General features: G+C 46.4%; 2 protein-coding genes across 4 annotated transcripts in view; one reads left to right on the forward strand and one right to left on the reverse strand.

The window, feature by feature from the left end:
- MIPOL1 (mirror-image polydactyly 1) overlaps window positions 1-24068 on the reverse strand; it is a 381387-nt gene extending 357319 nt beyond the window's left edge. For both annotated transcript variants that reach the window (XM_073638937.1, XM_073638936.1), the window contains exons 1-2: window positions 23943-24068; window positions 19921-19991 (exon numbers count right to left, since the gene is read on the reverse strand). The gene's annotated coding sequence lies outside the window, so the exon portion shown is untranslated. The remainder of the gene's footprint in view (window positions 1-19920; window positions 19992-23942) is intronic.
- SLC25A21 (solute carrier family 25 member 21) overlaps window positions 23958-24333 on the forward strand; it is a 420995-nt gene continuing 420619 nt past the window's right edge. The window contains exon 1 of one of the 2 annotated variants that reach the window (XM_073638942.1): window positions 23958-24119. The gene's annotated coding sequence lies outside the window, so the exon portion shown is untranslated. The remainder of the gene's footprint in view (window positions 24120-24333) is intronic. The other variant, XM_073638943.1, reaches the window with a different exon arrangement.

Consider the following 24333-nt stretch of genomic DNA (forward strand, 5'->3'; position numbering starts at 1 on the left):
ACCCTGACAATATCACCGTTGTGATGTCACAGCAGCTCACCCTCACAATATCCCCGTTATGATGTCACAGCAGCTCATCCTCACAATATCACCGTTGTGATGTCACAGTAGCTCACCCTCACAATATCACCGTTGTGAAGTCACAGCAGCTCACTCTCACAATATCACCGTTATGATGTCACAGCAGCTCATTCTCACAATATCACCGTTGTGAAGTCACAGTAGCTCACCCTCACAATATCACCGTTGTGAAGTCACAGTAGCTCACCCTCACAATATCACCGTTATGATGTCACAGCAGCTCACCCTCACAATATCACCGCTGTGAAGTCACAGTAGCTCACCCTCACAATATCACCGTTGTAATGTCACAGCAGCTCATTCTCACAATATCACCATTGTGATGTCAGAGCAGCTCACCCTCACAATATCACCGTTGTGATGTCACAGCAGCTCACCCTCACAATATCACCGTTGTGATGTCACAGCAGCTCACCCTCACAATATCACTGTTATGATGTCACAGCAGCTCATCCTCACAATATCACTGTTATGATGTCACAGCACCTCATCCTCACAATATCACCGTTATGATGTCACAGCAGCTCACAATATCACCATTGTGATGTCACAGCAGCTCACCCTCACAATATCACCATTGTGATGTCACAGCAGCTCACCCTGACAATATCACCGTTGATGTCACAGCAGCTCACCCTCTCAATATCCCCGATGTGATGTCACAGCAGCTCACCCTCACAATATCACGATTGTGATGTCACAGCAGCTCACCCTCACAATATCACCGTTGTCATGTCACAGCAGCTCACCCTCACAATATCACCGTTGTGATGTCACAGCAGCTCACCCTCACAATATCAACGTTATGTTGTCACAGCAGTTCACAATATCACCGTTGTGATGTCACAGCAGCTCACCCTCACAATATCACAATTGTGATGTCACAGCAGCTCACCCTCACAATATCACCGTTGTGTTGTCAGAGCAGCTCACCCTCACAATATCACTGTTGTGATGTCAGAGCAGCTCACCCTCACATTATTACCGTTGTGATGTCACAGCAGCTCACCCTCACAATATCACCGTTGTGATGTCACAGCAGCTCACCCTCACAATATCACCGTTGTGATGTCACAGCAGCTCACAATATCACCGTTATGTTGTCACAGCAGTATACAATATCACTGTTGTGATGTCAGAGCAGCTCACCCTCACAATATCACCGTTGTGATGTCACAGCAGCTCACCCTCACAATATCACCGTTGTGATGTCACAGCAGCTCACCCTCACAATATCACCGTTGTGATGTCACAGCAGCTCACCCTCACAATATCACCGTTAGGATGTCAAAGCAGCTCACCCTCACAACATCACCGTTGTGATGTCACAGCACCTCATCCTCACAATATCACAGTTGTCAAATCACAGTACCCAACCCTCACAATATCACATTTGTGATGTCACAGCAGCTCACAGTCACAATATCACCGTTGTGATGTCACAGCAGTTAACAATATCACCATTACGGTATCAGAGCAGCTCACCCTCACAATATCACCGTAGTGATGACACAGCAGCTCACCCTCACAATATCACCGTAGCGATGACACAGCAGCTGACCCTCACAATATCACCGTAGTGATGTCACAGCAGCTCATCCTCACAATATCACAGTTGTGATGTCAGAGCAGCTCATCCTCACGATATCACCGTAGTGATGTCACAGCAGTTTACAATATCACAGTTGTGATGTCACAGCAGCTCACACTCACAATAACACCGTAGTGATGACACAGCAGCTCACCCTCACAATATCACCGTTGTGATGTCAGAGCAGCTCACCCTCACAATACCACCATTGTGATGTCAAAGCAGCTCATCCTCACAATATCACCGTAGTGATGACACAGCAGCTTACTCTCACAATATCACCGTTGTGATGTCACAGCAGCTCACCCTCACAATATCAACGTTGTGATGTCACAGCAGTTCACAATATCACCATTACGGCATCAGAGCAGCTCACCCTCACAATATCACAGTAGTGATGACACAGCAGCTCACCCTCACAATATCACCGTTTTGATGTCACAGCAGCTCACCCTCACAATATCACCGTTGTGATGTCACAGCAACTCACCCTCACAATATCACCGTTGTGATGTCACAGCAGCTCACCCTCACAATACCACCATTGTGATGTCAAAGCAGCTCATCCTCACAATATCACCGTTGTGATATCACAGCAGCTTACTCTCACAATATCACCGTTGTGATGTCACAGCAGCTCACCCTCACAATATCACTGTTGTGATGTCACAGCAGCTCACAAAATCACCGTTACGATGAAAGAGCAGCTCACCCTCACAATATCACAGTTATGTCACAGCAGCTCACCCTCACAATATCACCGTAGTGATGTCACAACAGTTCACAATATCACAGTTGTGATGTCACAGCAGCTCACCCTCACAATATCACCGTAGTGATGTCACAGCAGCTCACCCTCACAATATCACCGTTATGATGTCACAGCAGCTCACCCTCACAATATCACCGTTATGATGTCAGAGCAGCTCACCCTCACAGTATCAACGTTGTGATGTCACAGCAGTTCACAATATCACCATTACGGTATCACAGCAGCTCACCCTCACAATATCACCGTAGTGATGTCACAGCAGCTCACCCTCACAATATCACCGTTATGATGTCACAGCAGCTCACCCTCACAATATCACCGTTGTGATATCACAGCAGCTCTTCCTCGCAATATCACCGTTGTGATATCACAGCAGCTTACTCCCACAATATTACCGTTGTGATGTCACAGCAGTTCACGCTCACAATATCACCGTTATGTCAGAGCAGCTCTTGCTCACAATATCACCGTTGTGAGCGTGAGCTGCTCTGACATCACAATATCACAGTTGTGATGTCACAGCAGCTCACCCTCACAATATCACCGTTGTGATGTCACAGCAGCTCACCCTGACAATATCACCGTTGTGATGTCACAGCAGCTCACCCTCACAATATCCCCGTTATGATGTCACAGCAGCTCATCCTCACAATATCACCGTTGTGATGTCACAGTAGCTCACCCTCACAATATCACCGTTGTGATGTCACAGCAGCTCACCCTCACAATATCACCGTTATGATGTCACAGCAGCTCATTCTCACAATATCACTATTGTGATGTCACAGCAGCTCACCCTCACAATATCACCGTTGTGATGTCACAGCAGCTCACCCTCACAATATCACCGTTATGATGTCGCAGCAGCTCACCCTCACAATATCACAACAGATCACACTCACAATATCACCGTTGTGATGTCACAGCAGCTCACCAGCACAATATCACCGTTGTGATGTCAGAGCAGCTCAACCTCACAATATCACTGTTGTGATGTCAGAGCAGCTCACCCTCACATTATTACCGTTGTGATGTCACAGCAGCTCACCCTCACAATATCACCGTTGTGATGTCACAGCAACTCAACCTCACAATATCACCGTTGTGATGTCACAGCAGCTCACAATATCACCGTTATGTTGTCACAGCAGTACACAATATCACTGTTGTGATGTCAGAGCAGCTCATTCTCACAATATCACCTCTGTGATGTCAGAGCAGCTCACCCTCACAATATCACCGTTGTGATGTCACAGCAGCTCACCCTCACAATATCACCGTTAGGATGTCAAAGCAGCTCACCCTCACAATATCACCGTTGTGATGTCACAGCGGCTCACCCTCACAATATCACCGTTATGATGTCACAGCACCTCATCCTCACAATATCACCGTTATGATGTCACAGCAGCTCACAATATCACCATTGTGATGTCAGAGCAGCTCACCCTCACAATATAACCGTTGTGATGTCACAGCAGCTCACCCTCACAATATCACAGTTATGATCTCACAGCAGCTCACCCTCACAATATCACTGTAGTGATGTCACAGCAGTTCACAGTCACAATATCACAGTTATGATGTCAGAGCAGCTCACCCTCACAATATCAACGTTGTGATGTCACAGCAGTTAACAATATCACCATTAAGGTATCAGAGCAGCTCACCCTCACAATATCACCGTAGTGATGACACAGGAGCTCATCCTCACAATATCACCGTAGTGATGACACAGGAGCTCATCCTCACAATATCACCGTAGTGATGACACAGCAGCTCACCCTCACAATATCACCGTTGTGATGTCACAGCAGCTCATCCTCACAATATCACTGTTATGATGTCACAGCACCTCATCCTCACAATATCACCGTTATGATGTCACAGCAGCTCACAATATCACCGTTATGTTGTCACAGCAGTTCACAATATCACCGTTGTGATGTCACAGCAGTTCACCCTCACAATATCACCATTGTGATATCACAGCTGCTCATCCGCACAATATCACCGTTGTGATGTCACAGCAGTTCACCCTCACAATATCACCATTGTGATATCACAGCAGCTTACTCTCACAATATCACCGTTGTGATGTCACAGCAGCTCACCCTCACAATATCACCGTTATGTCAGAGCAGCTCATGCTCACAATATCACCGTTGTGAGAGTGAGCTGCTCTGACATCACAATATCACAGTTGTGATGTCACAGCAGCTCACCCAGACAATATCACCGTTGTGATGTCACAGCAGCTCACCCTAACAATATTCCCGTTATGATGTCACAGCAGCTCATCCTCACAATATCACCGTTGTGATGTCACAGCAGCTCACCCTCACAATATCACCGTTATGATGTCACAGCAGCTCATTCTCACAATATCACCGTTGTGATGTCAGAGGAGCTCACCCTCACAATATCACCGTTGTGATATCACAGCAGCTCACCCTCACAATATCACCGTTATGATGTCACAGCAGCTCACCCTCACAATATCACCGTTATGATGTCACAGCAGCTCACCCTCACAATATCACAGCAGATCACCCTCACAATATCACCGTTGTGATGTCAAAGCAGCTCAACCTCACAATATCACCGTTGTGATGTCACAGCAGCTCACAATATCACCGTCGTGATGTCAGAGCAGATCACCCTCACAATTTCACCGTTGTGATGTCAGAGAAGCTCACACGCACAATATCACCGTTGTGATGTCAGAGCAGCTCACCCTCACAATATCACTGTTGTGATGTCAGAGCAGCTCACCCTCACATTATTACCGTTGTGATGTCACAGCAGCTCACCCTCACAATATCACCGTTGTGATGTCACAGCAGCTCATTCTCACAATATCACCGCTGTGATGTCACAGCAGCTCACCCTCACAATATCACCGCTGTGATGTCAAAGCAGCTCAACCTCACAATATCACCGTTGTGATGTCACAGCAGCTCACAATATCACCGTCGTGATGTCAAAGCAGATCACCCTCACAATTTCACCGTTGTGATGTCAGAGCAGCTCACACGCACAATATCACCGTTGTGATGTCACAGCAGCTCACAATATTACCGTTGTGATGTCAGAGCACCTCACCCTCACAATATCACCGCTGTGATGTCACAGCAGCTCACCCTCACAATATCACCATTGTGATGTCAGGGCAGCTCACCCTCACAATATCACCGTTGTGATGTCACAGCAGCTCACCCTCACAATATCACCCTTGTGATGTCAGAGCAGCTCACCCTCACAATATCACTGTTATGTCAGAGTAGCTCACCCCCACAATATCACCGTTGAGATGTCACAGCAGCTCACCCTCACAATATCACCGACGTGATGTCACAGCAGCTCACAATATCACCGTTGTGATGTCACAGCAGCTCACCCTGACAATATCACCGTTTTGATGTCATAGCAGCTCACCCTCACATTATTACCGTTGTGATGTCACAGCAGCTCACCCTCACAATATCACCGTTGTGATGTCACAGCAACTCAACCTCACAATATCACCGTTGTGATGTCACAGCAGCTCACAATATCACCGTTATGTTGTCACAGCAGTACACAATATCACTGTTGTGATGTCAGAGCAGCTCATTCTCACAATATCACCTCTGTGATGTCAGAGCAGCTCACCCTCACAATATCACCGTTGTGATGTCACAGCAGCTCACCCTCACAATATCACCGTTAGGATGTCAAAGCAGCTCACCCTCACAATATCACCGTTGTGATGTCACAGCAGCTCACCCTCACAATATCACCGTTTTGATGTCACAGCAGCTCATCCTCACAATATCACCGTTATGATGTCACAGCACCTCATCCTCACAATATCACCGTTATGATGTCACAGCAGCTCACAATATCACAATTGTGATGTCACAGCAGCTCACCCTCACAATATAACCGTTGTGATGTCACAGCAGCTCACCCTCACAATATCACAGTTATGATCTCACAGCAGCTCACCCTCACAATATCACTGTAGTGATGTCACAGCAGTTCACAGTCACAATATCACAGTTATGATGTCAGAGCAGCTCACCCTCACAATATCAACGTTGTGATGTCACAGCAGTTAACAATATCACCATTAAGGTATCAGAGCAGCTCATCCTCACAATATCACCGTAGTGATGACACAGGAGCTCATCCTCACAATATCACCGTAGTGATGACACAGCAGCTCACCCTCACAATATCACTGTTGTGATGTCACAGCAGCTCATCCTCACAATATCACTGTTATGATGTCACAGCACCTCATCCTCACAATATCACCGTTATGATGTCACAGCAGCTCACAATATAACCGTTATGTTGTCACAGCAGTTCACAATATCACCGTTGTGATGTCACAGCAGCTCACCCTCACAATATCATCGTGGTGATGTCAAAGCAGCTCATCCTCACAATATCACCGTTGTGATGTCACAGCAGTTCACCCTCACAATATCACCATTGTGATATCACAGCTGCTCATCCGCACAATATCACCGTTGTGATGTCACAGCAGTTCACCCTCACAATATCACCATTGTGATATCACAGCAGCTTACTCTCACAATATCACCGTTGTGATGTCACAGCAGCTCACCCTCACAATATCACCGTTATGTCAGAGCAGCTCATGCTCACAATATCACCGTTGTGAGAGTGAGCTGCTCTGACATCACAATATCACAGTTGTGATGTCACAGCAGCTCACCCAGACAATATCACCGTTGTGATGTCACAGCAGCTCACCCTCACAATATTCCCGTTATGATGTCACAGCAGCTCATCCTCACAATATCACCGTTATGATGTCACAGCAGCTCACCCTCACAATATCACCGTTATGATGTCACAGCAGCTCATTCTCACAATATCACCGTTGTGATGTCAGAGCAGCTCACCCTCACAATATCACCGTTGTGATATCACAGCAGCTCACCCTCACAATATCACCGTTATGATGTCACAGCAGCTCACCCTCACAATATCACCGTTATGATGTCACAGCAGCTCACCCTCACAATATCACAGCAGATCACCCTCACAATATCACCGTTGTGATGTCAAAGCAGCTCAACCTCACAATATCACCGTTGTGATGTCACAGCAGCTCACAATATCACCGTCGTGATGTCAGAGCAGATCACCCTCACAATTTCACCGTTGTGATGTCAGAGAAGCTCACACGCACAATATCACCGTTGTGATGTCAGAGCAGCTCACCCTCACAATATCACCGTTGTGATGTCACAGCAGCTCATTCTCACAATATCACCGCTGTGATGTCACAGCAGCTCACCCTCACAATATCACCGTTGTGATGTCAAAGCAGCTCAACCTCACAATATCACCGTTGTGATGTCACAGCAGCTCACAATATCACCGTCGTGATGTCAAAGCAGATCACCCTCACAATTTCACCGTTGTGATGTCAGAGCAGCTCACACGCACAATATCACCGTTGTGATGTCACAGCAGCTCACAATATTACCGTTGTGTTGTCAGAGCAGCTCACCCTCACAATATCACCGCTGTGATGTCACAGCAGCTCACCCTCACAATATCACCATTGTGATGTCAGGGCAGCTCACCCTCACAATATCACCGTTGTGATGTCACAGCAGCTCACCCTCACAATATCACCCTTGTGATGTCAGAGCAGCTCACCCTCACAATATCACTGTTATGTCAGAGTAGCTCACCCCCACAATATCACCGTTGAGATGTTACAGCAGCTCACCCTCACAATATCACCGACGTGATGTCACAGCAGCTCACAATATCAACGTTGTGATGTCACAGCAGCTCACCCTGACAATATCACCGTTTTGATGTCACAGCAGCTCACCCTCACAATATCACCGTTATGATGTCATAGCAGCTCACCCTCACAATATCACCGTTATGTCAGAGCAGCTCACCCTCACAATATCACCGTTGTGATGTCACAGCAGCTCACCCTCACAATATCACCGTTGTGATGTCACAGCAGCTCACAATATCACCGTTGTGATGTCACAGCAGCTCACCCTGACAATATCACCGTTGTGATGTCACAGCAGCTCACCCGCACAATATCACCGTTATGATGTCATAGCAGCTCACCCTCACAATATCACCGTTATGTCAGAGCAGCTCACCCTCACAATATCACCGTTGTGAAGTCACAGCAGCTCACCCTCACAATATCACAGCAGATCACCCTCACAATTTCACCGTTGTGATGTCACAGCAGCTCATCCTCACAATATCACCGTTATGATGTCACAGCAGCTCACAATATCACCGTCGTGATGTCACAGCAGCTCACCCTGACAATATCACCGTCGTGATGTGACAGCAGCTCACCCTGACAATATCACCGCCGTGATGTCAGAGCAGCTCACCCTGACAATATCACCGCCGTGATGTCAGAGCAGCTCACCCTGACAATATAATCGTTGTGATGTCACAGCAGCTCACCCTCACAATATCACCGTTGTGAGGGTGAGCTGCTCTGACATCACAATATTACCGTTGTGATGTCAGAGCAGCTCACCCTCACAATATCATCGTTGTGATGTCACAGCAGCTCACCCTCACAATATCTCCGTTGTGATGTCACAGTAGTTGACAATATCACAGTTATGATGTCACAGCAGTTGACAATATCACCGTTACAATGTCAGAGCAGCTCACCCTCACAATATCACCGTTGTGATGTCAGAGCAGCTCACCCTCACAATATCACCGTTATGATGTCACAGCAGCTCACCCTCATAATATCACCGTTATGATGTCACAGCAGCTCACAGTATCACCGTTGTGATGTCAGAGCAGCTCACACTCACAAAATCATCGTTGTAATGTCACAGCAGCTCATCCTCACAATATCACCGTTGTGATGTCAGAGCAGGTCACCCTCACAATATCACCCTTGTGATGTCAGAGCAGCTCACCCTCACAATATCACCGTTGTCATGTCACAGCAGCTTACCCTCACAATATCATCGTTGTGATGTCACAGCAGTTCACCCTCACAATACAACCGTTATGATGTCACAGCAGCTCACAATATCAACGTTGTGATGTCACAGCAGCTCACCCTGACAATATCACCGTTTTGATGTCACAGCAGCTCACCCTCACAATATCCCCGTTGTGATGTCACAGCAGCTCACCCTCACAATATCACCGTTATGATGTCATAGCATCTCACCCTCACAATATCACCGTTATGTCAGAGCAGCTCACCCTCACAAAATCACCGTTGTGATGTCACAGCAGCTCACCCTCACAATATCACAGCAGATCACCCTCACAATTTCACCGTTGTGATGTCACAGCAGCTCACCCTCACAATATCACAGCAGATCACCCTCACAATTTCACCGTTATGATGTCACAGCAGCTCACAATATCACCGTCGTGAAGTCACAGCAGCTCACCCTGACAATATCACCGTCGTGATGTCAGAGCAGCTCACCCTCACAATATCACCGTTGTGAGGGTGAGCTGCTCTGACATCACAATATTACCGTTATGATGTCACAGCAGCTCACCCTCATAATATCACCGTTATGATGTCACAGCAGCTCACCCTCACAATATCACAGTTGTCATGTCACAGAAGGCCACCCTCACAATATCACCGTTGTGATGTCACAGCAGCTCACCCTCACAATATCACTGTTGTGATGTCACAGCAGCTCACCATCACAATATCACCGTTGTGATGTCACAGCAGCTCACCCTCACAATATCACCGTTGTGATGTCACAGCAGCTAACCCTCACAATATCACTGTTGTGATGTCACAGCAGCTCACCATCACAATATCACCACTGTGATGTCACAGCAGCCTACCCTCACAATATCACCATTGTGATGGCACAGCAGCTCACCCTCACAATATCACCGTTGTGATGTCACAGCAGCTCACCCTCACAATATCACCGTTGTGATGTCACAGCAGCTCACCCTCAATATATCACCGTTGTGATGTCACAGCAGTTCACAATATCACCGTTGTGATGTCATAGCAGCTCACCCTCACAATATCACCGTTGTGATGTCACAGCAGCTCACCCTCACAATATCACCGTTGTGATGTCACAGCAGCTCACCCTCACAATATCACCGTTGTGATGTCACAGCAGCTCACAATATCACCGATATGATGTCACAGCAGTTCACAATATCACCGTTGTGATGTCATAGCAGCTCACCCTCACAATATCACCGATGTGATGTCACAGCAGCTCACCCTCACAATATCACCGTTGTGATGTCAGAGCAGCTCACCCTCACAATATCACAGTTGTGATGTCAGAGCAGCACACCCTCACAATATCACCGTTGTGATGTCACAGCAGCTCACCCTCACAATATCACCATTATGATGTCACAGAAGCTCACAATATCACCGTTGTGATGTCATAGCAGCTCACCCTCACAATATCACCGTTGTGTCAGAGCAGCTCACCCTCACAATATCACCGTTGTGAGGGTGAGCTGCTCTGACATCACAATATTACCGTTGTGATGGTGAGCTGCTCTGACATCACAATATCACCGTTGTGATGTCAGAGCAGCTCACCCTCACAATATCACCGTTGTGATGTCACAGCAGCTCACCCTCACAATATCCCCATTGTGATGTCACAGCAGCTCGCCCTCACAATATCACAGTTCTGATGTCACAGCAGCTCACCCTCACAATATCACCATTGTGATGTCACAGCAGTTCACCCTCACAATATCACCATTGTAATGTCACTGCAGCTCACGATCACAATATCACCGTTATGTCAGAGCAGCTCACCCTCACAATATCACCGTTGTGATCTCACAGTAGTTCACAATATCACCGTTACGGTGTCAAGAGAAGCTCACCCTCACAATAGCACCGTTGTGATGACACAGCAGCTCACCCTCACAATATCACCGTTGTGATGTCACAGCAGTTCACAATATCACAGTTGTGATGTCACAGCAGTTCACAATATCACAGTTGTGATGTCACAGCAGTTCACAATATCACCGTTACGATATCAGAGCAGCTCACCCTCACAATATCACCATTGTGATGGCACAGCAGCTCACCCTCACAATATCACCGTTGTGATGTCACAGCAGCTCACCCTCAAAATATCACCGTTGTGATGTCACAGCAGTTCACAATATAACCGATATGATGTCACAGCAGTTCACAATATCACCGTTACGGTGTCAAGAGCAGCTCACCCTCACAATATCACCGTTGTGATGACACAGCAGCTCACCCTCACAATATCACCGTTGTGATGTCACAGCAGCTAACCCTCAGAATATCACCGTTGTGATGTCACAGCAGCTCACAATATCACCGTTGTGATGTCACAGCAGCCCACCCTCACAATATCACCATTGTGATGGCACAGCAGACCACCCTCACAATATCACAGTTGTCATGTCACAGCAGGCCACCCTCACAATATCACCCTTGTGATGTCACAGCAGCTCACCCTCACAATATCACCGTTGTGATGTCACAGCAGCTCACCCTCACAATATCACAGTTGTGATGTCACAGCAGCTCACCATCACAATATCACCACTGTGATGTCACAGCAGCTCACCATCACAATATCACCACTGTGATGTCACAGCAGCCCACCCTCACAATATCACCATTGTGATGGCACAGCAGCTCACCCTCACAATATCACCGTTGTGATGTCACAGCAGCTCACAATATCACCGTTGTGATGTGACAGCAGCTCACCCTCACAATATCACCATTGTGATGTCACAGCAGCTCACCCTCACAATATCACCATTTTGATGTCAGAGCAGCTCACCCTCACAATATCACCGTTGTGATGTCAGAGCAGCTCACCCTCACAATATCACCGTTGTGATGTCACAGCAGCTTACCCTCACAATATCACCGTTATGTCAGAGCAGCTCACCCTCACAATATCACCGTTGTGATGTCAGAGCAGCTCACCCTCATAATATCACCGTTGTGTTGTCACAGCAGCTCACCCTCACATTATCACCATTATGATGTCACAGCAGCTCAGAATATCACCATTGTGATGTCACAGCAGCTCACTCTAAGAATATCACCATTGTGATGTCACAGCAGCTCACCCTCACAATATCACCATTGTGATGTTACAGCAGCTCACCCACAATATCACCATTGTGATGTCAGAGCAGCTCATCCTCACAATATGACCGTTGTGACGTCACAGCAGCTCACTCTGACAACATCAGCGTTGTGATGTCACAGCAGCTCACTCTCACAATATCCTCATTGTGATGTCACAGCAGCTCACCTTCACAATATCACCATTGTGATGTCACAGCAGCTCACAAAATCACCGTTACGATGAAAGAGCAGCTCACCCTCACAATATCACCGTAGCGATGAGACAGCAGCTCACAATATCACAGTTGTGATGTCACAGCAGCTCACACTCATAATATCACCGTTATGATGTCAGAGCAGCTCACCCTCACAGTATCAACGTTGTGATGTCACAGCAGTTAACAATATCACCATTACGATATCAGAGCAGCTCACCCTCACAATATCACCGTTGTGATGTCACAGCAGTTCACCCTCACAATATCACCATTGTGATGTCACTGCAGCTCACGATCACAATATCACCGTTATGTCAGAGCAGCTCACCCTCACAATATCACCGTTGTGATCTAACAGCAGTTCACAATGTCACCGTTACGGTGTCAAGAGCAGCTCACCCTCACAATATCACCGTTGTGATGTCACTGCAGCTCACGATCACAATATCACCGTTATGTCAGAGCAGCTCACCCTCACAATATCACCGTTGTGATGTCAGAGCAGCTCACCCTCACAATATCACCGTTGTGATGTCACAGCAGTTCACAATATCACAGTTGTGATGTCTCAGCAGCTCACCCTCACAATATCACCGTTGTGATGTCACAGCAGTTCACAATATCACAGTTGTGATGTCACAGCAGCTCACCCTCACAATATCACCGTTGTGATGTCACAGCAGCTCACCCTCACAATATCACCGCTGTGATGTCAGAGCAGCTCACCCTCACAATATCACCGCTGTGATGTCACAGCAGCTCACCCTGACAATATCACAGTTGTGATGTCACAGCAGCTCACCCTGACAATATCACCGCTGTGATGTCACAGCAGCTCACCCTCACAATATCACCGTTGTGATGTCACACCAGCTCACCCTCACAATATCACCGCTATGTCAGAGCAGCTCATCCTCACAATATCACCGTTGTGATGTCACAGCAGTTCACCCTCACAATATCACCATTGTGATATCACAGCAGCTCTTCCTGGCAATATCACCGTTGTGATGTCACAGCAGTTCACCCTCACAATATCACCATTGTGATATCACAGCTGCTCATCCGCACAATATCACCGTTGTGATGTCACAGCAGCTCACCCTCCTAATATCACCGTTATGTCAGAGCAGCTCATGCTCACAATATCACCGTTGTGAGAGTGAGCTGCTCTGACATCACAATATCACAGTTGTGATGTCACAGCAGCTCACCCTGACAATATCACCGTTGTGATGTCACAGCAGCTCACCCTCACAATATTCCCGTTATGATGTCACAGCAGCTCATCCTCACAAAATCACCGTTGTGATGTCACAGCAGCTCACCCTCACAATATCACCGTTGTGATATCACAGCAGCTCACCCTCACAATATCACCGTTATGATGTCACAGCAGCTCACCCTCACAATATCACCGTTATGATGTCACAGCAGCTCATTCTCACAATATCACCGTTGTGATGTCAGAGCAGCTCACCCTCACAATATCACCGTTGTGATGTCACAGCAGCTCACCCTCACAATATCACCGTTATGATGTCACAGCAGCTCACCCTCACAATATCATCGTTATGATGTCACAGCAGCTCACCCTCACAATATCACAGCAGATCACCCTCACAATATCACCGTTGTGATGTCAAAGCAGCTCAACCTCACAATATCACCGTTGTGATGTCACAGCAGCTCACAATATCACCGTCGTGATGTCAGAGCAGATCACCCTCACAATTTCACCGTTGTGATGTCAGAGCAGCTCACAATATTACCGTTGTGATGTCAGAGCAGCTCACCCTCACAATATCACCGCTGTGATGTCAGAGCAGCTCACCCTCACAATATCACCATTGTGATGTCACAGCAGATCACAATATCACCGTTGTGATGTCACAGCAGCTCACCCTCACAATATCACTGTTGTGATGTCAGAGCAGCTCACCCTCACATTATTACCGTTGTGATGTCACAGCAGCTCACCCTCACAATATCACCGTTGTGATGTCACAGCAACTCAACCTCACAATATCACCGTTGTGATGTCACAGCAGCTCACAATATCACCGTTATGTTGTCACAGCAGTACACAATATCACAGTTATGATCTCACAGCAGCTCACCCTCACAATATCACTGTAGTGATGTCACAGCAGTTCACAATATCACAGTTGTGATGTCACATCAGCTCACAGTCACAATATCACCGTTATGATGTCAGAGCAGCTCACCCTCACAATATCAACGTTGTGATGTCACAGCAGTTAACAATATCACCATTAAGGTATCAGAGCAGCTCACCCTCACAATATCACCGTAGTGATGACACAGCAGCTCACCCTCACAATATCACCATTGTGATGTCAGAGCAGCTCACCCTCACAATATCACCGTTGTGATGTCACAGCAGTTCACAATATCACCATTGTGATGTCACAGCAGCTCACCCTCACAATATCACCGTTGTGATGTCACAGCAGCTCATCCTCACAATATCACCGTTGTGATGTCACAGCAGCTCATCCTCACAATATCACCATTGTGATGTCACAGCAGCTCACCCTCACAATATCACCGTTGTGATGTCAGAGCAGCTCACCCTCACAATATCACCGTTGTGATGACACAGCAGCTCACCCTCACAATATCACCGTTGTGATGTCACAGCAGTACACAATATCACAGTTGTGATGTCACAGCAGCTCACCCTCACAATATCACCGTTGTGATGTCACAGCAGCCCACCCTCACAATATCACCGTTGTGATGTCAGAGCAGCTCACCCTCACAATATCACAGTTGTGATGTCTCAGCAGCTCACCCTCACAATATCACCGTTGTGATGTCACAGCAGTTCACAATATCACAGTTGTGATGTCACAGCAGCTCACCCTCACAATATCACCGTTGTGATGTCACAGCAGCTCACCCTCACAATATCACCGCTGTGATGTCACAGCAGCTCACCCTGACAATATCACAGTTGTGATGTCACAGCAGCTCACCCTGACAATATCACCGCTGTAATGTCACAGCAGCTCACCCTCACAATATCACCGTTGTGATGTCACACCAGCTCACCCTCACAATATCACCGCTATGTCAGAGCAGCTCATCCTCACAATATCACCGTTGTGATGTCACAGCAGTTCACCCTCACAATATCACCATTGTGATATCACAGCAGCTCTTCCTGGCAATATCACCGTTGTGATGTCACAGCAGTTCACCCTCACAATATCACCATTGTGATATCACAGCTGCTCATCCGCACAATATCACCGTTGTGATGTCACAGCAGCTCACCCTCCCAATATCACCGTTATGTCAGAGCAGCTCATGCTCACAATATCACCGTTGTGAGAGTGAGCTGCTCTGACATCACAATATCACAGTTGTGATGTCACAGCAGCTCACCCTGACAATATCACCGTTGTGATGTCACAGCAGCTCACCCTCACAATATTCCCGTTATGATGTCACAGCAGCTCATCCTCACAAAATCACCGTTGTGATGTCACAGCAGCTCACCCTCACAATATCACCGTTGTGATATCACAGCAGCTCACCCTCACAATATCACCGTTATGATGTCACAGCAGCTCATTCTCACAATATCACCGTTGTGATGTCAGAGCAGCTCACCCTCACAATATCACCGTTGTGATGTCACAGCAGCTCACCCTCACAATATCACCGTTATGATGTCACAGCAGCTCACCTTCACAATATCATCGTTATGATGTCACAGCAGCTCACCCTCACAATATCACAGCAGATCACCCTCACAATATCACCGTTGTGATGTCAAAGCAGCTCAACCTCACAATATCACCGTTGTGATGTCACAGCAGCTCACAATATCACCGTCGTGATGTCAGAGCAGATCACCCTCACAATTTCACCATTGTGATGTCAGAGCAGCTCACAATATTACCGTTGTGATGTCAGAGCAGCTCACCCTCACAATATCACCGCTGTGATGTCAGAGCAGCTCACCCTCACAATATCACCATTGTGATGTCACAGCAGATCACAATATCACCGTTATGTTGTCACAGCAGTTCACAATATCACCGTTGTGATGTCACAGCAGCTCACCCTCACAATATCACTGTTGTGATGTCAGAGCAGCTCACCCTCACATTATTACCGTTGTGATGTCACAGCAGCTCACCCTCACAATATCACCGTTGTGATGTCACAGCAACTCAACCTCACAATATCACCGTTGTGATGTCACAGCAGCTCACAATATCACCGTTATGTTGTCACAGCAGTACACAATATCACAGTTATGATCTCACAGCAGCTCACCCTCACAATATCACTGTAGTGATGTCACAGCAGTTCACAATATCACAGTTGTGATGTCACATCAGTTCACAGTCACAATATCACCGTTATGATGTCAGAGCAGCTCACCCTCACAATATCAACGTTGTGATGTCACAGCAGTTAACAATATCACCATTAAGGTATCAGAGCAGCTCACCCTCACAATATCACCGTAGTGATGACACAGCAGCTCACCCTCACAATATCACCATTGTGATGTCAGAGCAGCTCACCCTCACAATATCACCGTTGTGATGTCACAGCAGTTCACAATATCACCATTGTGATGTCACAGCAGCTCACCCTCACAATATCACCGTTGTGATGTCACAGCAGTTCACAATATCACCATTGTGATGTCACAGCAGCTCACCCTCACAATATCACCATTGTGATGTCACAGCAGCTCACCCTCACAATATCACCATTGTGATGTCACAGCAGCCCACCCTCACAATATCACCGTTGTCATGTCACAGCAGCCCACCCTCACAATAGCACCGTTGTCATGTCACAGCAGCTCACCCACACAATATCACCGTTGTGATGTCAGAGCAGCTCACCCACACAATATCACCGTTGTGATGTCACAGCAGCTCACAATATCACCGTTGTGATGTCACAGCAGCTCAAAATATCACTGTTGTGATGTCACAGCAGCTCACTCTCACAATATCACCATTATGTCAGAGCAGCTCACCCTGACAATATCACCGTTGTGATGTCAGAGCAGCTCACCCTGACAATATCACCGTTGTGATGTCACAGCAGCTCACCCTGACAATATCACCGTTGTGATGTCACAGCAGCTCACCCTGACAATATCACCGTTGTGATGTCACAGCAGCTCACCCTGACAATATCACCGTTGTGATGTCACAGCAGCTCACCCTCACAATATCACCGTTATGATGTCACAGCAGCTCACCCTGACAATATCACCGTTGTGATGTCACAGCAGCTCACCCTGACAATATCACCGTTGTGATGTCACAGCAGCTCACCCTGACAATATCACCGTTGTGATGTCACAGCAGCTCACCCTCACAATATCACCGTTATGATGTCACAGCAGCTCACCCTCAATATATCACCGTTGTGATGTCACAGCAGCTTACTTGACTATAAACCTTTGATATCACATAAACTCAAACCCAGTCAACAACAGAAGTGCAAGAACAGTGTCACGCTTCTCCCCAAAGAAAGATGGGTAGGGAACGGCCACTACGGAAGGATACTTTTTCTTTCACCCCGTGCAGTGATCACGTTGCTATAGGATAGCAGGAACGCTAGTCCTGCTCCACTGTAAAGATACAAAGGGAAACAGACAGGGATAAAAGAAGACTGCAATCTTACACTCTCAAACAATCGAGTGTGAAATCGGGAAGGAGAGGGTGAGGCAAATCAAATGAGAATAGAGACTGGGAGACGCACTAACTACACGCAGATATCTCCTGACTAGTGATGAGAGAGTATGTTCTATTAACCCTTTCGCCGAGTATGCTCGGGCCGAACTCCGAGTATTTATAGCTGCTCGGTGATAAGGTTATATCGCTCCCGTGTGCATGATTTGCAACTGTTTGACAGCTTTATTACATGTGAGGAATGTCTATTTCTTACACATTCCTCACATGTAATAAAGCTGTCAAACAGTTGCAAATCATGCACACGGGAGCGATTTAACCTTATCACTGAGCAGCTGTAAATACTCGGAGCTCGACCCGAGCATACTCGCTCAACCCTACTCCTGACATAACTCCAAACACCTGCTCCTTTCTCAGCAGCATCCTGCAGCTCCAAACAAGGTAGTTGTAAGATATCACTGACAACAACTGAAGCTTGGAGGAGAGTATTTAAACCAGAGGGAAGAGATCAACTCAGAACAGCTGAGACAATTCAGGACAGAGAGCTCCACGAGACAAACAGGACTGTTTAACCCTTGCAAGAACAGAGCAAGGAAAACCTGAACTGCTAATAGGAAGGTGAAGCAGTTTTAACCAGCACAGTTGTACGTGTAACCAGACGCCGCAATCTTCTGGCCCCACTCTGTTGCGACATCCCTGTGACAAACAGGTTATGGGCTCTCTGATTTTTCATCATTGAGTTTGCAAAAAAGCCATAAATTTACCAGTCACTGTGAGATGTGCACTTCCAGGGTAATTTTTGCGATAGCTCAATTTCTCAGTGGTTTTACATAAGATTACTACAAGTATAATTTTTTATGGTTGTTCTACATCCTCTACAGACTTAACACTGTGCACCATAATACAGAAATGTGGGAAATTTATTAAGACTAGTGTTCCATAAGCCAGCTGTACAGTGGTGGTCTCGAAGTAGCGCTTCAGGAGTACACCGCTCCCCTGCCCCTGGCCTGCTAGGGGGATGCTGCGCTCCTGATGTGTGATTGTTCAGACCAGACACAAGGTAAAGCCGCTGGTCTGAACTGTGCGCTCTTCAGTGCTGCAGGCGCAGTCAGCTTTGCCTTAGCAGTTCCCTATGGCCAGCCAGATCCAGCATGTGCCGTAATCTGCACATTTTCTACACCATAAATCCTCTTATAAGTCCCCACCTTCTGCACAGCCATACAGTCCTCTCCTTGTGCATCCTGTTTGCTAAAAATTTTCACCTGATTTCTAACTTTGAACAAATATGTGCAGAGCATCATAGAGGATCCATTATAAACACCTGATTCTACACAAATCAGCTTTACTACAGTGCCAGAAAGCAGAAACCAAATCACCTTTTATATTAATGCATAAAGAGACCATATTGCAGTGTTCAGCCTTACCTCTCAATAGTGACTAACACTCAGATCTTCTGCTCCACTTCCCTGTCTGTACATCGTCTGCTTTATTACCGCTGGTAATGGAGAAATGGAATAATCAATATTGAGAGAATTGTAATAATTACTTTCAGCAGATGTCGATAATATTCAGCATTGTACATAAAGAAGCCATCTAAATGTCATAAAAACTGTGCACAGCTGTCAGCAGGTCTTTTGTTATGTATTCTGAGAGCAGCATAATATAGGGCAAGAAAGCCTGATTCCAGTGATGTGTCACTTATAAGGCTGTGTGTTATAGTTTCTACACAATCAGTGTTTTATCAGAAGGAGATTATCACTGCCTGACTAGGTCTCAAGTCTAAGTAGTCGAGCTAATCTGTATAACCCCACCCATACCTCTGATTGCCAGCCAAACAGGGGTGTGGGCAGGGTTATACACAGCCCAGAAGTCTCAGCTCTGCTACATCTACAGCAGAGTAAACAAGGATTCTATAAAAACTGCAGGAAGCAGCCCAGTTAGTGACACATCCCTGGAATCAGGATTTCTTGCCCTATATTAAGCTGCTCTCAGAATACATAGCACAAAACCTGCTGACAGATTCCCTTAAAGTGACACTGCCAGCTCCCTCATGCATCATGCACACAGCAATATTATGATGATCTGAACATCTCCCAAGCAGATGCAGTGGCGCTGTACTCAGTGGGGTTCTTTGTGTCTAATGGGTGTTACTCCCGTGAGACATGTAGATCAGGAGAGCAGACTGTCAGTCATTACATGTCTCACACTGGTAACATCTCCTTTTATGTAATATAACCTCTGGAGTCAGATTCTCGGGGAGATCTATGTCCGGCCCATAGATCTCAACAGATCATTAACATATTAAGAAAAATTTGAATTTCTCTGGAGTAAGACATCGGATCACAGATATCAAAGTGTTATTTTATTCACCTTCCAATGACCTACATGCCCATATAGACGGTTAGGAGGGTCGATCCTACTGACAGATTCCCTTTAAAGTGCTTGAAATTATCCAACATTTTATTTAAAATGTCCTTTATATTTTAAGACTGCAATTTTAAATTTAGTGACTTTTTTTTAAGTGCTTAAAGTGCATTAAAAAAAAGAAAAAGAAAAGCTCCAAACCCAGAACATGTTGTGTCTTAGGGAAAAAAAACAACAACAAAAAAATTGAGACAAAAATGCAGGAAACCAAAATGTTTTGTATGTTGTGAATTTTATATTTCAACATAAAGAAACATATAGCCATCCAAGAAAGTGACCCCCACTATGAAGACTGCCAAAGGAAATGCTGAACAATGCGGTTTGTGAATCCAGCCTGACAGCTACAGACGTGATATGGGCCTTATTCAGACGGCAGGGATTTTCACACACTCAGACAACAATCAGAGAGTCCTCAGTGTTTTCTCCGTGTGTCATCAGTGTTTAGTCCGTTTTTACCATCGAATTGAAAATAAAAGGATATATATCAGAGCCCTGAGTGTGCGGATCTAGGAAATGAGGAACAAAAGTGTAGAAACCGCAGACAGAAGCCCCGATCCTGTGTGAGAGTCCGGGTGGAAATGAAAGGCAAGAAAATTATTTTGGGGTATCTGTCTCTTACTCACTAGGTATCAATGAAAAAAGAAGGGGGGGAATTGGGGAAAGGGGGGCTTATATACAGCCCACTAATATAAACAATAAGTATGCGGAGTAGAACTCCGACCTGCTACTCACGTAGCACAAAAAGAGTCAGTGGTTATAAAAAGGGACACCGAATATAAAAGACCAAAGGCTGGAATGGGTAAATGATGCAAATAAAAACCTATGTGAATAACACATTTCAACAATACATTAAGAAAGATGAGTAATCTATATAAAAGTCCCGATTTACATTGCACATTCCATAAATGCACTGAAAAGGATGATTAGTCCGTACAAGAGTACTGATGGCAGTGTCCTTAAATGTGTACTTACATCCCCCCTTTCACCAATTTTCCCCCTCCTTTTTTCATTTATACCTAGTGAATAAGCGCGACACATACCCAAAAGAGTTTTTACCATCAGTGTCATCAGTGTTTGGTCAGTGTGACATCAGTGTTTGGTCCGATTTTACCATCAGTGATTTTCTCATAAGGAAGAATAAATACTTTGCATAGCGTCTCCTATACTTTGCAGTGCTAATCACAGACTGTACACGGACTGTGCACTGATGAAATGTGTGCGATGCCCGGGATTCTCACTGACCCATAGACTTCTACAGGTGATTTTGATCTGAGATGCCGATTAAAAATGGACAAGTCGCCGTGATTTGGTTTTGTGGACACATTGAAAGAATAACAGGGACATGTGAACAGACCCATAGACTATAATGGATATGTGACTAGCGGCAGTCTGTGTGTACGAGGTCTTATATGGAGACGTACAGCCCTGTGCTCTCACCAGGGATCAGTGACAGAAAGGACCCCGGCAGCCATCATACACGGGCACATGTGCACACTGTGCAGCCATGGTGGAAAGAGCGGCTTCAGCACGGCTACATGTGATGACCACATAGAGCAGGGATGTCAAACTCAAACACAGAGGGCCAAAATGAAAAACTTGGACAAAGTTGCGGGCCAATCAGTATACAGTATAATGGGCCCCACATAGTCCTCCATACAGAATAATGGGCCCACATAGTCCTCCCTACAGAATAATGGGCCTCACATAGTCCTCCATACAGTATAATGGGCCCACACAGTCCTTCATACAGTATAATGGGCCCACACAGTCCTTCATACAGAATAATGGGCCCCACATAGTCCTCCATACAGAATAATGGGCCCCACATAGTCCTCCATACAGAATAATGGGCCCCACATAGTCCTCCATACAGAATAATGGGCCCCACATAGTCCTCCATACAGAATAATGGGCCCCACATAGTCCTCCATACAGAATAATGGGCCCCACATAGTCCTCCATACAGAATAATGGGCCCCACATAGTCCTCCATACAGAATAATGGGCCCCACATAGTCCTCCATACAGAATAATGGGCCCCACATAGTCCTCCATACAGAATAATGGGCCCCACATAGTCCTCCATACAGAATAAAAGGCCCCACATAGTCCTACATACAGAATAATGGGCACCACATAGTCCTCCATACAGAATAATGGGCCCCACATAGTCCTCCATACAGAATAATGGGCCCCACATAGTCCTCCATACAGAATAATGGGCCCCACATAGTCCTCCATACAGAATAATGGGCCCCACATAGTCCTCCATACAGAATAATGGGCCCCACATAGTCCTCCATACAGAATAATGGGCCCCACATAGTCCTCCATACAGAATAAAAAGCCCCACATAGTCCTACATACAGTATATTGGGCCCCACATAGTCCTCCATACAGTATAATGGACTCCACATAGTCCTCCATACAGAATAATGGGCCCCACATAGTCCTCCATACAGAATAATAGGCCCCACATAGTCCTCCATGCAGTATAATGGACTCCACATAGTCCTCCATACAGAATAATGGGTCCCCCATAGTCCTCCATACAGAATAATGGGCCCCACATAGTCCTCCATACAGAATAATGGGCCCCACATAGTCCTCCATACAGAATAAAAGGCCCCACATAGTCCTCCATACAGAATAATGGGCCCCACATAGTCCTCCATACAGTATATTGGGCCCCACATAGTCCTCCATACAGAATAATGGGCCCCACATAGTCCTCCATACAGAATAATGGGCCCCACATAGTCCTCCATACAGTATAATGGGCCCCATATAATGCTGATAGTTCTGATATTGTGGGCCAAATAAAACCACCCTGCGGGCCAGATTTGGACATGTATGACATAGAGGAACACTAAGCAGCCAACACCTGTGTGACAGTCACATGACCAGGACAGATTACAAGACTACAACTCCCATCATGCCCTGAATATGAATCCTAATACCCCGGCAGCTACGGAGCCACAAGCTGGGGGTGTGCTCTGTACTGGGAGAGGGGGATACTCACTGGTAGGAAGTCCTCACTGCTCAGACTGTGGCCCCTGATGGCAGCGCACGTCACTGCTCAGCAGCATCCTGCAGGGAGAAGGACCTGTGGTGACGTCATCACCATATGGAGAGTCACGTGTGTGGGAGGAGTCACAGCCTGCACTGTGGAGATGTGCGGTAATTGCAGGTGTGTGAGGTAAAGTTACTGCGGCTTGTATGGTTGGTGTGAATGTAGCGGAGCCGTGTGTGTCTATTGCGTATACATGTAGCGGTGCCGTGTGTGTCTATTGCGTATACATGTAGCAGAGCCGTGTGTGTCTATTGCGTATACATGTAGCAGAGCCGTGTGTGTCTATTGCGTATACATGTAGCAGAGCCGTGTGTGTCTATTGCGTATACATGTAGCAGAG

This window comes from Phyllobates terribilis, unplaced genomic scaffold (assembly GCF_046119375.1).
Source record: "Phyllobates terribilis strain yellow unplaced genomic scaffold, ASM4611937v1 Scaffold_7__3_contigs__length_470593459, whole genome shotgun sequence".
Lineage (NCBI taxonomy): Eukaryota > Metazoa > Chordata > Amphibia > Anura > Dendrobatidae > Phyllobates > Phyllobates terribilis.